At 37.6% G+C, this 13,549-nt stretch overlaps 1 pseudogene; it reads left to right on the forward strand.

Annotated features, from left to right (window-relative positions):
* The window catches only part of LOC136830918 (chromatin-remodeling ATPase INO80-like), a 220,952-nt pseudogene that overhangs the window by 88,374 nt on the left and 119,029 nt on the right, over positions 1 to 13,549 (forward strand).

Genomic DNA, 13,549 nt, shown 5'->3' on the forward strand with positions numbered 1-13,549 from the left:
ATTTCATCAAGTTGTATTCAAATGGATTGACCAATGGTGGGCTAGGTATTGCAGTTGTGCATAATGGTGTGTCCCATACAGCTAAGTTATCCAGTAATGTTTCAATTTTTACAGCTGAATTGACTGCCATATTAAAATCCTTAGAGCTTGTGAACAAAACAGATGGCAGAGATCTTACTATTTACTCAGATTCATTTAGTGTTCTCACAGGCATTACACAATTTAGCCCTTCTCATCCAACCATCCAGAAAATCCAGGGATGGCTCTACTGGCATGCATCAAGTTACAAATCAGTACAGTTTTGTTGGGTGGCAGCCCATAATAGTATCAGAAGTAATCAAGAGGCAGATTCAGTAGCGAAACATGCAACAAACTGAACAGTATTATGAATTTTTTATACTGAAATTAAGTGCTATGTATATGGATTTATTTCAGGTAAAATTTTTTTAGGCTCACTGTACATTTAAATACCATATTGTTCTTTTGTACATTCTACATGGTTTTTTGGCTTAGTGTTTGTTCACATGCGGTAGACATAGTTAGTTTAGGTTTATGGGTTAGTTTAGCATAGGTTTTTTCCCTTGTTTGTATTTGGCCCTTGCCCACACCTCCTGAAATGGTTGCTGTATAAGACTGGTGAGTTTGTATAAAAATCAGTTTTATGTTGTGTGTATATATATATATATATATATATATATATATATATATATATATATATATATATATATATATATATATATATATATAAAATCAATTTTCTGTGAAGATTTATCATAAAAAAGTTTTCTAAGAAGCATTCAGCTTACACAGTCTTCAAAATTAATGGAAACCCATAATATTGAGTAATATCAAGAGTTAATTCCTCAAGCTGACATTTGGTTTTCTTTTCAGGCATGAAATGCAGTTTGAGGATAATGTAGTGTTTCAAGACTACTGCTGTAAATTTTGTCATTGTGAAGTTTAGTGAATATTAATTTCTTTTTTTCTTTCTGTAGATACCTGGGGACCTTTCCTTATAATTACTCCAGCTTCAACACTTCACAACTGGACTGGAGAGATTGCAAGATTTGTACCTAGTTTCCAGGTGAGTAAGGCAGTAGAATTATTATGGTTAAGCCTCCATGAGGGGGATAGGACATATGATGAGAAGGGATGGGGAACATTTAGTCAGATAGGCAGTGTGTATGGAAGTAGCAAGGTGAAGACTTAGAAAAGCCCAGGAAATTGTGGAAAAGGGGATTCATGAAGACATAGACCTTAAATGGAATTTAGACAGAAAGAGCATAGGACAGACAAGAGCATAGAAAGCTCATTTCATGTCTAACCTCATAAAGTTACAAGCACATGTAAAATGTTATGGTGGTGAAAAGTCAGATTTTATGGATTAAGAGCACTCCTCTTTTCTCCTTCAGCTTTAAACATTCACGGTAGGACATAGTTTCAGCATTATAAGTACTATATTTTATTTTGAAAGTTTTCAGCTATGCAATTTTATTGTTCAGGAACTTCTTTACCTATTGTTCCTAAGCCAGCCTGGTCTCTTTACCTGTTTCAAGGGATTAGACTATAATAAGCAAATTACTGAATTGTTTCAGGTGGTCACTTACTGACTTACAGCCTAGTAAATGTAGCTTCTAATATAGCTTGGTTAGACTTACCCAGTAGAGTCAAAGCCAAATGGTACGTGCAGATGTCTCCTTCCCCATCAATTATGTGGTGTTTTGTAACTCACAGGTTTCTACTGTCACTTGAATGCTTAATTTTCTTTTTGCAATTTACTTATCGTTTATGAAGTAATTAACTGCAAAGCAGTTATCTTCCCCCTTCTCTGCAGTGGGCCTAGCTTAGGCCTGTAATTGAATCCATTTAAATTTAGCCGTGATCTACTTTTTAGATTTCATAAAAAAACATTATGTGAATCAGGAGTTTGTATTTCAAAGCAACTTGTTCTCTTAAATGTTTTTATATTTGGAAAGTTTAACGTGGTATAAGAAATATTAGTAATATCAAATAATGTAAATATTAGACATAAGAAAAGAAAACCTACTTATAAAACAGAATTATTATGACAGCCCGAGATTAGAAATGGAGAAGAATAAGTAAGCAATACAATAACAGATTAAGAGTCCATAAACGATCACATTGATAAATAGCACAAGGCGTGTTGAAAAATTAGGTATGATTATAATGAGAACCAGGTATTGTAAGGCTTTTTACTGAGCTCACCTTCACCAACCCAGAGTCACAATAACTCTCAACTTCTTATATTCATATGTAGGACATTCAGAGAACAAAGTAACACCAAGGACAGTGATGATGCAAGTATGAATTAAAGGGTTTATTTGCCCTTCCACTGTAATCCATTTTTACACCAGGAGTATTTGATAAGTGTATTTAGTATCTACGAATATTACGGTTTTGTATTTTAGGTTGTGCCATACTGGGGCAATCCTGAAGAACGAAAAAATCTTCGGAAATTTTTTGATGGGAAAAATTTAGGCACTCGTGAAGCTTCATTCCATGTAGTAGTTACAAGTTACCAGATTGTCATTCAAGACTTCAAGTTTCTTAATCGGTTGAAGTGGAATTATATGGTTCTGGATGAAGCTCAAGCCATCAAAAGCATAAACAGGTAAGAATGTTTTAATTGACTTTTGTGTAATGGGTGGAAAAGTAAATTACCTTAATTTGTTGGATTTATTTCTCTTGTTATTTCAGTATTGGTTTGTTTTATTTTAAGAAGAAACTAACTTGGAAATTAAAGGTTTATTATATGATTAGGATAGTGAAAGTTAACTTAAAAGTGTTGCACTTACAGCCAGAGATGGAAGCTTTTACTGGGCTTCAGTTGCCGGAATCGACTTCTCCTATCAGGTACTCCAATTCAGAACAGCATGGCAGAGTTATGGGCCCTCCTCCATTTCATCATGCCCTCACTATTTGACTCCCACTTGTGGTTTAATGAGTGGTTCAGCAAAGATATAGAAGGGCATGTAGAAAACAAAACTCATGTGGATGAAAGTAAGTACTGTAAATACATTGCGTTCGACTGATTCCTTTATGCTTGTGCACCTACTCATTTTATATAAGTAACTTACCAAATAATTACAGTACATAGCTATTAGTTTGTACTTTACTCGGCAGCTCAAAAATAAAAAATAGCAGTAGCGCTCTTTTGTTTTGGGTGTAGGTAGTTTGCCCCACCCACTTTTGGGGAAGAGTAGGTACAACACAGCTAAAGAGCTCAATTCCTTTCCCACCTGTCAGTGACTAAACATTGGTTGTTGAGCAGCTCTTTGAATTTGTTTTTTCACCAGATGGTTTGGATATTCTCTTCATTTGGTGAAGTATTTTTGTTGTTTGGTAGCGCACTACTCTTAATTAGCTTAGCTAATATTCAGGACTTTCCTGGTTTTGACTCGGTTTTTGACCAATCATGTCAGACTCTAGCTTGTCTAAACTCAGTTTTTTTTTACCGAGGCGCATTTGGACTCACTCACAAGGTTGCCCTTTTAGCTCGGAAAAGTTTCCTGCTAGCTGATTGGTTGCAAGTATTTTGTCCGAATAGCATCATTGTTTTCAAATAATTACCAAGTAATGTGAATCGAAACTTATTTACTAACCTAAATTTCCCCCTGAGATATGTGTGTTGTCAATAAATAATGCTAACGAATAAAGAGATTATAAAGTATTGTGATGGTAAGTCTAAATTTAATAACAACACCCGCCAAAGTCAACGACAGGAGCATGTTTTCAGATGCACGCTGCATAACTTGTTTACTTTTCACATATTTTAACACCAATTGGGATAAATTACACTAAGTATAAGAAAAACATGTTATTATAAACTTCCTTTGAATACCAAAATCTACTAAAAACATGAAATTAATAAAACTCGCTATTGGTGAAAAAACTCCGGGAGGTAAAAGGAACAGCCTGTGGCTTTATATAAAATTTAGATAAAATTACCTAGATAGGTAGGCCTAGTTATTCATATGGTATCCACATGCCAGCAAATGTTGATGGGCAAGAAAACTTTTCAGGTACATATCATCTTTTATAGGCTTTTGTGCTGAACCTTTTGTTATGTCATTATGATAAATATGAAGAGGCTATTTTTTCTTCTACATAATAATAATGTACATCCCTTATTGTGGCTTTATTTCTTGCACACATTTCAAACTAGGCTAGCCTATGTCTATGTGTCTTAAACCATTTTTTGACAATTGCAATAAATTTTGCTTAGCTCTTTAAGGTAAGGAGTAACAGTAAACAGTAGCTGATGCTTGATATAAGTTTTAGGCTAGGTGTATGTAGGCCTATGATGTAAGTCCGTATAGAAAGGGTTCGCTAATTTTGTCGTAAAGGTATAGATTCCATTAATAGCACTATTTTCGGTTTGAGGATACTGTAGTGTTCCATAAATTGCATAAAAATCACAATTAAACGAATTCATAAATTGCATAAAAATCACAATTAAATGAATTAATAATTTCACCGAGTTACAACCGTGATACCCCTCCCTCTCCCTTCCATCCCCACCTCGGTATTTGACAGTAGACGCCTATAGCCTACTAATCCTTAATATGTGTATGTGTATAGTACATTTTCTGTTCAGTCACATATTCTTTTACTTCTCAAAATATCCACAGAAACTCGTGTTAACCTTATATGTGTCCTGAACAGAATGCAAAATAAGAAAATAAAAAGTTTTCTTATCTTGCATTGTCTGCTGTAACTTACATGAAAGAGCAAGTTCTTAATTTCTGCGAAATATATTTTTATTAGTGTGCACCTACAAAAAGAAGCATAGAAACTATTTAATTGCAGATATAGCCATTAAAGTTATTTCAATAACATAACACTGATTTCAACACTTACATAAATCAGGAAAAAGCTGCAATGACATAAATCAGGAAAATGTTGTAATGACAATCAGCTGAGATAATTTTCCTGCCAGGCCGCCACAGGCTGTTCCTTTGACCTCCCGGGAAGTTTTCACCAATAGCGAGTTTTATTAATTCCATGTTTTTAGTAGATTCTGGTATTCAAAGAATGTTTATAATAACATGTTTTTCTTATGCTTAGTGTAATTTATCCCAATTGGTGTTAAAATATGTGAAAAGTAAAAAAATTATGCAGCATGCATCCGAAAACAAGCTCCTGTCGTTGACTTCTGCGAGTGTTGTTATTAAATTTAGACTTACCATCACAATACTTTATAATCTCTTTATAAAGTTGTTGACAAAACATATATCTGAGGGAGAAATTTAGGTTAGTAAATAAGTTTCGAATCACATTACTTGGTAATTATTTGAAAACAGTGATGCTATTCGGACAAAACATTTACAACCAATCAGCTAGCAGGAAACTTTTCTGAGCTAAAAGGGCAACCCTGCAAGTGAGTGCCAATGCGCCTTGGTAAAAAAAAACTGAGTTTAGTGTTAGGTACTGCAGTGAAGGCTGCAAGACAAGACTTAGTTGGCTAAATTACGTTGGCTAAATAAGACAAGCATACCATTTGTTGTTCTTGTAGGGAGCAAGTTTGCTCACCAGACCTTAATTGCGACGAATGTAAGGATTGGGATAAAGGGAAATGGAAGGCTTTGTATTCTCATTTGGAGAAACTCCAACATGACAGACTTAGTAAGGCACCCGCTAGGGCTGAAGCTAAAGCTTCTGCTAGTCAGGCTAATTGTCTGGTAGTTGATGTTGCTGATTTACTTGTCCCTTCAACATCTGTGACTGCCTTTTCTCCTATCTCCAGTCCTCCGTCTTTTCCAGTTACTCCAGTCCCTGGCTCCCATTCTTCCGACCCCAGTACCATTGCCAGCTTAGAAGCGTGAGTGGATCAGAAGTTTGATAAGTTAATGAATACCATTTCCCAGATTGGGAATTCAGTGACAGTCCTGATGGACAAGTTTAACAGTGTTGATGCAAGTGCAGTGTTAACCCTTAAACGCCGAGCCTCTATTTATAAAAACGTCTCCCGTATGCCGGCGGCGTTCGGGAGTTAGCGCCGAAGCGGAAAAAAATTTATTTTCAAAAAATCACAGCATGCTTAGTTTTTAAGATTAAGAGTTCATTTTTGGCTCCTTTTTTTGTCATTGCCTGAAGTTTAGTATGCAACCATCAGAAATGAAAAAAAAATATCATTATCATATATAAATATTGAAATATATGACAGGGCAAAAAAAAATTTTCATATATAATTTTATACAAATCGCGCTGTGAGCAAAACGGTTAAAGCTAACGGATTTTTTTTTTTTTTGTATTGTACACTAAATTGCAATGATTTTGGTATATAACAAATTGTAAAACGATCAAAGCAACACAGAGAAACTATTATCACAATATGATGCATGAATCAACGCAGCGGATCGTAAAAAAATGTTTTTTCAAAAATTCACCATAAATTGAAATACTGTGCTAGAGACTTCCCGTTTGTTGAAAAATGAAGCTAATTGATTGAATATTACTAGACTGTAAGTGTTTTAGCTTACAATTGCAGTTTTTCGACCATTTCGTCGAGTTAAAGTTGACCGAAGGTAGAATTTTTCTATTTATCGTAATTTATATGAAAATATTTCAAAACTGATAAAAGCTACAACCATGAGTTATTTTCTGTTGTATTGTACATGAAATTGCGCACATTTTCATATATAAAAACGACTAATAGAAAACGGTGCAAACATTACGACAACGTGACGAAAGAATTTCTGAGATGTTCGGCCGAGTTACCGTGCGGACGTAAGGAAAATGTTTTTTTCAAAAATTCACCATAAATCGAAATATTGTGCTAGAGATTTCCAATTTATTGTAAAATAAAGATAAATGATTGAATATTACTAGAATGTAAGAGTTTTAGCTTTAATTGCGTTTTTTTACCATTTTGGTCGAGTTAAAGTTGACTGAAGGTTGAAATTTTGGCAGTTATCGTGATTTATATGAAAATATTTCAAAACTGATAAAAGCTACAACCATGAATTATTTTCTGTTGTATTCTACATGAAATTGCGCACATTTCCATATATAAAGCTTTATGTAATGACTAATATAAACGGTGCAAACATTACGACAACGTGACAAAGAATTTCTGGCGCTGGACATAGGAAAAAAAAGTTTTTTCAAAAATTCATCATAAATCAAATTATTGTGCTAGAGACTTCCAATTTGTTGCAAAATGAAGGTAAATGATTGAATATTACTAGAATGTAAGAGTTTTAGCTTACAATTGCATTTTTGACCATTTCGTCGAGTCAAAGTTGACCGAAGGTTGAAATTTTGGCAGTTATCGAGATTTATATGAAAATATTTCCAAACTGATAAAAGCTACAACCATGTGTTGTATTTTGTTGTATTTTACATGAAATTGCGCACATTTTCATATATAAAACTTTACATAATGGCTAATATAAAACAGTGCAAAAATTACGACAAAATGACGAAAGAATTTCTGAAATTTTCGGCCGAGTTACCACACGGATGTAAGGAAAAAGTTTTTTTGAAAAATTCACCATAAATCGAAATATTGTGCTAGAGACTTCCAATTGGTTGCAAATGAAGGTAAATGATTGAATATTACTAGAATGTAAGAGTTTTAGCTTACAATTGCGTTTTTCGACCATTTCGGTCGAGTCAAAGATTGACCTGAAGGTTGAAATTTTTTGTAGTCTGACGACGGTACGTCCACTTGGCACCCAACAGACAATTTTAGTCGACGTATGATACGTCCAGTAGGCGTTTAAGGGTTAATAGAGTGGATGGCTATTCGTCCCACCGACGCTCCTAGACCAAGGTCCCTGCTAAACTCCCCTTGCTCACCTGGGAGGAGGCAAACTGGTAGTCCAAGGGAGGTCGGTGGGGTTTGCCCACGGGTAGCCGCTTCCTCAACCGAGTCTGTTGTCTGTAAGCCCCAGGACTCAGAGGACCACCACTGGAAAGGCGTCCGCTTGGACGTGCATACGTTGTCATCAAGCAACTCTGATTCTAACTGGACCAAAAAGTGCAGTCAGCACGATGCTAGTGTTTCGAGGCCGTTGAAAAGGCTTGGCACCTCGGTGGAAGATGACTCTCTAAGAATGCTTTGGCATGCATCGACGACCGGTTGTTGGAAAAGAGGGATGTCGGCACAGTAGTTTTTTGTACACCTTCTCAATTGATGCGACAGAAGTATCTGTCATTCTCCACTGGGGAAGCTCCTTCCTTGGGAATTTCTGCCTCCTCTCAAGGGGACTTCTCCAGCCTCATCGATGCGACACATCATTCCGCATTCCCCTCAACTAGAATTTTATTACTGTGTCGGAGTTGGATCACCTCATCGAGGTTATATTTAAGGTCTTCAAGGTCCTTAGTTTCCTCAATTGGATGGTAGGGGCATTGGCCAAGAAAATCAAGGACTGTGCCACTCTGCAGGAGAATTTCACTGCAGATTGGTCGGGGGTGCTTGCATGCGCCGACAGAGCAGAAAGAGACGGCTCCCTTGAATTGGCAACCATCTTTACTACAGGGGTGCTTAAGAAACGGGACTTTTGGTGCTCATTCACCACTAAAGGGATCACTCCCTCTTAGCATTCGTCTCTCTTGTTCACTCCTTTAGATAAAACCAGCTTGTTTCCTCAAGAAACCTTGGAATGAGTGATGACTGAACTTCAGAAGAAGTCGACACAAGACCTGCTTGCGCAGTCCACCAAGAGAACTAGAGTTCCAGTATGAGCTCCTTCGAGTTCCACTGCTGTCAGGACGACCTCCCCTTTGTCTCAGCAGCCCTTTCGAGGAAATAGAGGCCACCTTCAGTCCCGACCAAGAACCAGTCTTTAGTCAGTACGACCAGTCAAGAAGGCTTCCTGCAAACCTGCCCCTCACAAGTCAGATACCTGTCCTCCATGTCCTGGTGGGAGCAAGGTTCCTCCATTTTTGGAGCAGATGGAAGGCCAAGAGCATAGAACCTTGGGTTCTGAAAGTCTTGAAAGAGGGCTACCCGATCCCTTTCAGGGAGAAACTGCCCTTATTAACCTCGCCCATCAGCTTGACAGCCTACTCAATAGGCTCGGAGAGGGTTTCAGCCCTGTCTCGAGAATTTTCAGCCCTACTCAAGAAGCAGGCTGTGGAGGTGGTCGAAGATCTAAGCACAGAGGGATTCTACAAGTGCCTTGTCGTCGTTCCCAAGTCATCAGGAGGCCGGAGACCTGTCCTGGATGTCAGTGCTCTGAACTTCATTCAAACAACAAAGTTTAGAATGGAAACGAACCAGTCAGTCCTGTCAGCCATCCACCAGGGAGACTGGATGGTCACGATCAATATGCAGTACGCATACTCCCATGTTCCAGTACACCCGGACTTCAGGAAGTATCTGAGGTTCATGTTCCAGGACAGGGTCTTCTAATGTCAGGCACTGTGCTTCAGCCTCGCCGCAGGTCCGCAAGTTTTTTCTCGTGTTCTCGCCCCTCAGGCTATGTGGCTCCGTCTAATGGGAATAAATGTATGTCTATATCTAGACGACTGGGTCCTATGCTCCCCTTCGAGATTCCAGTGCACGGAGGACCTTCAGAAAACACTTCAACTTCCCCAGGATTTGGTGTTGTTAATAAACTTAAGAAATCCCAACTACAGTAAACCCCCCGTATTCGTGGGGGATGCGTACCCCACTCCCCGCAAATACTTAAAACCTCTCTAAAAACACTTAGAACTGCCTATTTTGATAGTTTAAACACAAGAAAAATCCTCTAAAAATGCTTATACCTGAGTATTTTAATAGTTTTATTGCAAAAAGTGCATTTAGTCATGAAAATATGAAAATACAGTAGTTGTGAATATTTCTCAGTGAAAAATACCGCGAATGGGCGAATTTTCCATGAATACGTGAGTCTGCGAATCGTGAGAACGCGAATGGTGGGGTGGTTTACTGTAGTCCCCACTCAGTTGATCTGTATTTGGGGATGAAGATAGATTCTCTGAATCTTCGGGCTTTTCCATCCCAGCAAAGAATTCAGAACTGTCTCGGGAAAGTCCGGGACTTCATAACTCGCCTGAACCTGCTCACCCAGCGAGTGGATGAGCCTTCTGGGAACACTCTCTTCCATAGAGAAAGTTGTTCCGTTGGGCAGGTTGCGCACCAGTGTTGCAGTTCTTCCCCAGGGCCAACTGGTGCAGGAAGAGCTTCCCGGACTTGTTTGTGCTCCCCATCACCCCTGAAATCAAGGAGGACATTCGGTGGTGGCTGGTAGAGGACAGATTCGCAACAGGAAAGTCGCTGTCTCCAATGAGCCCCAACCTAACATATTCAGATGCATCAGATCTAGGTGGGGGGGCTCTACTCAACGGAATGGAAGTTTCCAGGACGTGGTCTCCAACCGAAAGGAGCCTTCACATCAGCGTAAAGGAGCTGAAGGCAATACGTCTAGCCCTTCAGTTCTTTGCAGCAGAAACCTTCAACAGGACAGTTGCAGTCCATTCCGACAGCATGACCACTCTGGCCTACATCAGGAACCAAGGGTGGGGGGGGACATTCCTTTTCGCTTATCGAAGCAGTCAAGGACTTCCTTTTATGTGCGCAAGACAACAGGACCAGCGTTGTGACCTGCTTCATTCAGGGCAAACTGAATGTCCTTGCAGACAAATTAAGTCACGGCAAACAGGTTCTACCGACAGAGTGGACTCTGAATCCACAGGTATGCAGCGACCTATGGAGACTGATGGGAAAGCCACCGGTAGACCTGTTTGCAATGTCAAGAAGCCATTGTCTCCCTCTTTATTGTACCCCAGCTCTGGATCACCAGGCATGGGCCACAGATGCCATGCTGCAGGATTGGTCGGGTCTAGATGTATACTGTACGCCTTTCCTCCGTTCAGCATGGTGAGGGAAGTATTGAAGAAGTTCATTGTCCACATCAACACTTCGATGACCGTAGTAGCTCCCTTTTGGCCGCACAAAGAATGGTTCCCGGATCTTCTAGCCAATGACAGCCCTCTACTTCTGTTCTATTTATAGACTTATGTCGTGACGGCACTAAGTTTGAACATTGCCATGATCGTGATTATCTGACTGCTGATGGCAAAATTACTCAATAATTTGTTTTACATAATTATTTCTTCATGAAAATATGAAGTCAACAATAATTTTAACTTTATAATAGTGGTATGGGATTTCTCACAACAGTCTGTTGTGGTGAAGCGTCATCACTTGTGAATCCTATTTCCAGACCGTCCTCAGATTTACGACTGTAAACTAATGACGACATCAGTAACAATAAAAAAAAACAACCCTCACCAAGATCGATATGATGAAATGTATTTTATAGTCTTACTTATCGTTAAAATTCACAAATTGAATTACAATAATTTTGATCATGTATATTTTTGCATTTTATGAAATGTTTTTGTTGTAAACAAAATCTGTTAGTGAACTTATGGTCTTAATTGTCCCACTATTTTATTACTGATGATCTTAATCATCTCACATTTATTTAACAGATAATAAATTATAATGAATAAATAGCTAAAATCAAAAAACATAAAAAAAGGAAAGAAAATCTTACTCTTCATTTTGGAGACTCCACTTCATTTTACTTAATTATGCGTTTATGTCTCGGCCTAGGTATCTACATATGCGGCTGAATTCTATCATTTTTATCATGTTTTATTCTTCATTTTTCATATTTTACCATGAACTGTAATTCAAACATTTCTACATTGGTTTATTATCCATACTCTTTATAGAAATAATGAAATTCAGTATATTGATAGGTATTTATAGGTATATATATAATATCGCCGGTTAAACCAGACTATCAGCTAAGACGGACACCCTGGCCCCCCAATTAGTCTGTCTTAACGAGGGTTGACTGTACTCAAAAGCTTCCTCTTTAAAGTAGGGACTTCTCTCTGCTATTCCACCAACTCACTACAGGTCAAGATGAGCCCCGACCAAAAGGCAGTAATCCCCTGCTGTGGCTCTCTTACCAGGTAAGGATACAACAAGCATTTTTACCAATGTTAACAGATTTCATGTTTCAGACTCATCTTCATATCTGAATGTTTTTGAAACAGAATATGTCCTTTTATCCCACCACCTATCAATCTGGGATTTAGCTATGTAATTACTTGGTAAGTTACACATATGAAAATGGTATTTTCATGAAAAAATTAAGTTTCATATATACTTACCAAGTAATTACAGATCAGAGCCCTCCCTCCTCCCCTCTGATGGACATCAGGAAGTGATTTTCTCTGTTTTGTTGCACCTGTGGTTCCCAACAGAGGGCAGGGTTGTTACCTACACTTGTAACAATTGAATCGCTACCTTGAACTTCAAATTTTTAACTGCCGATCATGTAGAAGTACTCGTGTAGCTGTGTAATTACTTGGTAAGTATATATGAAACTTAATTTATCATGCAATACCATTTTTATATATATTTACCAAATAATTACATGATTGGAGCCCTCCTCCTCCCCTCATGAACATAGAGCATAAACAAATTGAGCTCATTAGCTGTGTTGTACTTATTCTTCCCCGAAAGTGGCCGGGGCAAGCTACCTGCACGCAAAACAAAAGAGCGCTACCGTGATTTTGAATTTTAAGCTGCCGCATAAAGTAGAAATTAATAGCTATGTAATTATTTTGGTATGTATGTATAAAACTTTATTTTATTATAAAAATGTAATTTTTTCATATTTAAACATTGCAATCTGTGTTTAGGATTTCTTAGGTATATGTCAACACAGTTATTGTTAAAACAGACCTTGTACTTGCCAAACCTCTTTATTTTATGTCTTCCATTTGGCTTTTGGGTCACATCATGACCCATTGGCACTCAAACCAAACATACCTCTCCCTTCTCCCTATATGCTGTTTTAAACCATCTCAATCCAGTCATCTTGTGCAATAATTATACCCCAGGAAAATTTAAGAAGAATGGAAGAAATTAAAATTTTGCAGTTTTTAAAAGTTGGTAACAAGACTAGTTGTAATTTTTTTTATTAAAGAGTTAACATGGGGGTGATTTGTTTTTCAGTGTGTTTGGGTGGGAATGAAAATCACCCATTCAGGTGGAATTTTCATCCCACATATTCAGTTTAAATGATTTTAAGATTATTTGCAGTGCAATGTTTTATTTGTTTCAGGTACTAGAATTACATTTATTTCTCTTAATTTGCAGAACATTTAAATCGACTTCATATGATTTTGAAGCCTTTTATGTTGCGGAGAGTGAAGACAGAAGTAGAAAATGAACTAACAGATAAAATTGAGGTAAGAGTTCTGATTGCTGTATAAACTGTAGCTTGATATTATTTGAATTTGCTCTTTTTATGTTATATTTTCTTGAAAATTAATGAACCTACTGATTCATAAATGTATTTTAACTCTTCATATGACCAAGAGAGAAGTCAAGAATAAGAAAATCTCTCTCTCTCTCTCTCTCTCTCTCTCTCTCTCTCTCTCTCTCTCTCTCTCTCTCTCTCTCTCTCTCTCTCTCTCTCTCTCTCTCTCTTGTGAAATAATATATATGTTACTAAATGTATTTTTGCAGCATCTGTCTGGCCCTTAG

Source organism: Macrobrachium rosenbergii, chromosome 47, assembly GCF_040412425.1.
Source record: "Macrobrachium rosenbergii isolate ZJJX-2024 chromosome 47, ASM4041242v1, whole genome shotgun sequence".
Classification (NCBI taxonomy): domain Eukaryota; kingdom Metazoa; phylum Arthropoda; class Malacostraca; order Decapoda; family Palaemonidae; genus Macrobrachium; species Macrobrachium rosenbergii.